The 4,939-nt window shown below is 54.1% G+C and overlaps 1 non-coding gene across 1 annotated transcript; it reads left to right on the top strand.

The window, feature by feature from the left end:
• The first annotated feature begins 4,587 nt into the window (after window positions 1–4,587).
• Window positions 4,588–4,661, top strand: TRNAN-GUU (transfer RNA asparagine (anticodon GUU)). Its single transcript has one exon. It is a non-coding gene; the product is annotated as a tRNA-Asn (tRNA).
• The last annotated feature ends 278 nt before the right edge of the window (window positions 4,662–4,939 follow it).

The raw sequence follows: 4,939 nt of genomic DNA, 5'->3' as shown, positions 1-4,939 counted from the left end.
GGTAGTTTTTCTCCTTGACAGCTCAACGATGACGTCCTTCCAGACAGATGGAGAAATGGACCAGAAGAAACAAATCTTTTTTTTGAAGGTGGCAAAACAACAGTAATTGTTGACTTAAGTACAGAGGAAGGAGCAAACCCTTCTAATGAGTTCATTAGGTGCACAGGCAGCTTCCTAAAAGGTTCCTGGCAGCACCCACTTATCCAGCACGGAGCACAGCTCTGAGATGCCACCAAGGAAGGGGCTCGCCCACCAGGGAGTTCTTGTATTAAATACCCAGGTCGAAATAATGTGGGCCCCGTTTGCAAGGAGTTGAACTTTGTCTTGGGTTGGCAGTAATGTAGGAGGTCCATCCAGCTCCTCAGAGGGGAATGCAAAGATTTTCTGTGATTCTGTTTTCCTAGTCATCCAGTCAAGGCCTGGTCTGTGGCTCGGTGTGGTGGGGTGCCAGCCCAGTGAGTGCTGGCAGTGGTGACGTCATGAAGCGTTACCCACGAAAGGGTGTGGGTCCTCTGAAGTCCAGGATTTGAGGAATGGCCTGAGGACAGATTATGCTATTTTTAGTCGTCATGTTGAGCCCACTGTAAAACAGCCGCTGTGAGGAGAATCATGTCTGAGAGGGAATGCAGGCATCTCCATCTCTTTTTCTCCCCCAGTTCGGGATGGAGCTGGAAGGAGTTAAGGTACTCTTTAGACCAAGGCATGGCAGTTTTCTAGGCATGTTTAGAGATGTAGGTGCTCTTCCTGGAGGGCTAGATTATCCACCACTTTCAGTGCATCACCACTTAGAGATCTTTGGGTCTGCCTGTTGCCTCCTGCACCAGTGCAGCTTTGTGAGGCCCTCACTGTTGTCTAATCCAGCCTGTGTCCCCTCCTCATCACACCCCAGCAGGTGCCCTGATCCCAGCGAGGGCTTCTTCTCATTGCCTCCCAAATTGGCCATAACGTAATTTTTTTGTGTGTAGTTGATTTACAGTGTTGTGTTAGTTTCAGGTGTACCACGAAGTGACTCGGTTATATTGGGTTGGCCAAAGAGTTGGTTCGGGTTTTTCGGTAACAAACTTCAGAAGAAACAGATTTGAATAGGAATTGCATTGACTCTGCAGATCACTTTGAATGGAAAGCCACAGTCCCAAATGAAAGGGTGCAGGCGCCCTGAGACCAGGCGGTGAATACTCCGCTTTGGGGGTGCCGCGCAGGTGGTGCACAGAGCCTGATTACCGACGTCAGAGCTTGAGTAAGAGATTCCCCCCATCCGTGTGCGTGTGCCTTCATCCTCTGGCAGCTGCCCTGGAATGTACAAGGCGGATGACTTACAAGGGCAGCCCTCCAGGGGGTGCCAAGAGACCGGGGCACCAGGGTTAAAAACCGGGAGGAAGGGCGTACTGGGGATCCGCTGGGTGGAGATTCCAGGAGAGTTCAGGCAGTGGGGAGCGGGGGAGGCACTGCAAGGGCAGACGCATAAAAGCGGCGGCTGAGGGCCCGCTAATCAGATGCCAAGCCAAGTTCGTCCCTCAGTGGGCTCGAACCACCAACCTTTCGGTTAACAGCCCAATTCGCTACCTGATTGCGCCACAGAGACAAAAGGCTGCGGGGTTTTGTTGTAACATCCTGGAATCAGAATGCATTCCCCCGTTCTTTCCAACCCAGCGGAAAATAGAGTCAAATGCCTCTATCTTGTCCAACCTCGCTGGCCCCAGAGGCATTGAGTCTCGTCCCTCAGGAACGTCCGGCCGTGGACACCGAGCCCGAGTCAGCTGCGGGCTCCAACGAAACAACGCCGGGCCCACGACCATCCTCGCCTGCTCCTGGCCGCCCCCCGCTCCGCGGGACGACTGCAGCCTCTCTCGGGTCAAAGTCCCCGGTTTCCCACTCGTGATCCGCCTTACTCGTCGCGCTCACCGCAAGTCCCCCACTCACCCCACCCCACCCCCAGGTCCAGTGGTCCGGCGGGAGAAAGGACAGCAACCGGCTGTGTCCCCACCGCGCTGCCTCCTCTTGGCGCTTCCAGAGAAGGACTCCACGAGGCATGACCTGGAGTTTGCGCACCAGGCAGCCCCTCGCCCGGAACAGGGCCTGGCATCCAGCAGGTGCCCAATAAATGTCTGGCTGAGGATGCATTCCGCCACAGGGGCCGGAGGTGGTGGGTCCACCGAGAATTCTTATGCCACCTCTAAGTTTTTAGTCCTAGAGGAACGTAAAAAAGTTCTATAAAGTCCAAGAGGGCACCACTTGGACCGGCTCTGAGCTCCCCATGTAAGACGGTACGCCGGCCTCAGCCTGCGGGTGCAGGTGTCATGTCTGAGAGGGATGAAGGAGGAAAGCTTCAAAGTAGAAAGACGGTTGGGGTAGGCAATCTGGAGTATGAGGGAGAGAGGGAGAGAGACTGGTTCATCTCTAGCCATCTGCTTACCTCCAGTGCTAACGTCGACCCGACCACCGCTCCGTGGATCCCCCGGTGGAGCACAGTGGTCGCGGTGTGATTGGTGCGGTGATGGAAGCCTGGCTGCTTGGGTCTGAATTCGAATCCTAACAGAGAACCGGCTTCCCGTGCCTGATCACTGCCGGCAATAGCCTGTGGGTCTACCTTTTGGACTTGGTGGCTTGCCCCCTACTGCCCACAGAGCAGGTGGGCGAGGGGACGCGGAGCACACCTCACCGGGGGACTCAAGCTCTGAGGCGGCCCAGACTTCGCCCGAGGCCCCCAAGGCCTGATGTCAGCATCCCCTCCAGGTCCCCCCTGCGCTGAGAAGAGTGCCTGGGGCTCCAGGAACAAACTTCTCCTCTGTCTAACTGGGGACTTGGCTGGATTGGTCAGAATCTACCCTTTTCTGGCCTCATGGGGCCGAGCGCCCCTTGCAGGGGCCTCGAGGGGTCGCTCTGTTCCTGCCGATTGGATTTTGGCTTGCAAAGAACAAGGGCTCAGGCAGATTTTGATTTCCCTGGCTTAGGCTGTGCAGGCTGATACAAGCAAGGCTCAGGGGCTGCAGCCACCCAAACAAGGAACCTCTCCTGTCTGTCGTCGTCTTTGTGAATGGCCAGCTCCTATACATAGAAAAATCCGCAATAACCCACACAACAGAAAACTACCAGTCAACAAACGAATTCTGTATAGTGGCAGAGTACAGATAGGCAAAAATCAGTTGTATATCTATACATTAGAAGTGGAGAATCTGAAAAAGAAATTAAGAAAACAATTCGATTTAAGATTGAAGAGGAAAATTAGAAGTTTGGAATCAGCTAGAAATAACTTCATGCTTGCTCTGCTTTTGTAAAATCTGCTTGCTGCAACCAAGATAAGAACAGATGACCTAGCAATCAACTGTAACCTTAAGATGTTCTGATAAATATGGAATGTTCTGCTCTTGCTCCTGCAAGTTTCTGTTTGGAAACCCTCTGCGAGGGACCCACAACAACTCCCACTCTGTAACTGCCCACAACCTATAGTAAGCAGGTAACCAATCAACCAAAATGCTAAGGGGGCCGCCGGCTTAATAAATCTGAGTTCTCCAACTTTCCGAGTGTGGTGCTTGGTTTCTCGACAGACCGATTCGATTTCTGCAACAAGATAGCACCCAAAAGAATATAATATTTATGAATTGAATTAACATATACAAGGAGGTGAAACTTGCACACTGAAACCCACAAAACATAGTTGCAAGTGATTAAAGCATACCTAAGGAAATGGAAAGACAGCTTCCACAGATCTCTCTCCCTCTCTCTCTCCCTTTCTCCATCATACTTGAGGTTGCCTACCCCAACCGTCTCTCACCTTAGCAGCTTTCCTCCTTCATCCCTCTCAGACACGACACCTGCACCCACAGGCTGAGGCCACTGCACCGTCTTGGATGGGAGCTCAGAGCTGGTCCAGGTGGTGCCCTCTTGGACTTTCTAGAACTTTTACCTGGTTCTAAATCAGCTGCCAGAAGAAAGGTTTTGAAGAGCAGCCGATTGGAAAAATCTAGGTTCCTCTAGGACGAAAAACTTAGAGGTGGCATAAGAATTCTCGGTGGACCCACCACCTCCGGCCCCTGCGGCGGAATGCATCCTCAGCCAGACATTTATTGGGCACCAGCTGGACGCCAGGCCCTGCTCCGGGCAAGGGGCTTCCTGGTGCGCAAACTCCAGGTCGTGCCTCGTGGAGTCCTTCTCTGGAAGCGCCAAGAGGAGGCAGCGCGGTGGGGACACAGCCGGTTGCTGTCCTTTCCCCCACACGACCACCGGACCTGGAGGTGGGGTGGGGTGAGGCGGGACTTGCGGTCAGCGCGACGAGTGAGACCGATCACTAGTGGGAAACGGGAGACTTTGGCCCGAGAGAGCCTGCAGTCGTGCTGCATAGAGGGGCTGCTTTTAAGGAGGCCAGGAGCAGGCGAGGATGGTCGTGGGCCCGGCGTTGTTTCGTCGGAGCCCGCAGCTGATTCGGTCTCGGTGTCTACGGCCTGATGTTCCCGAGTGACAAGACTCAGTGTCTCTGGTGCCAGCGAGGTTGGACAAGATAGAGGCATTCTACTCTGTTTTCCGCTGGGCCTGGAAGGGACGGGAAATACATTGTTTCCAGAATGTTACAGCAAGATCTCGCAGCCCTGTGTCTCTGTGGCGCAATCGGTTAGCGCGTTCGGCTGTTAACCGAAAGGTTGGTGGTTCGAGCCCACCCAGGGACGAGCTTCGGCCTAGAATCGAAGGAGGTCTCAGCTGCCGCTTTTCCGTGTCTGCCCAATTGCCCTTTCAGTTCCTCCCCAGCGCCCTTCTTCAGGAATCTCCACCCCGCCCAGCTGATCCCCAGCACGCTCCTTCCTCCCGGTTTTTAACCCTGGTGCCCCTGTGTCTTGGCACCACTCCATGGAGGGCTGCCCCTCACTAACTCATCTGCCTTGTACATTCCAGGGCACCTGCCAGAGGATAAAGGGACATGCACACGGGTGGGGGGAATCTCTTACTT

The sequence above is a fragment of the Hippopotamus amphibius genome, chromosome 1 (genome assembly GCF_030028045.1).
Source record: "Hippopotamus amphibius kiboko isolate mHipAmp2 chromosome 1, mHipAmp2.hap2, whole genome shotgun sequence".
NCBI lineage: Eukaryota > Metazoa > Chordata > Mammalia > Artiodactyla > Hippopotamidae > Hippopotamus > Hippopotamus amphibius.
Note: the sequence above shows the minus strand (reverse complement) of the source record. Positions and strands in the feature narration are given on the sequence as shown.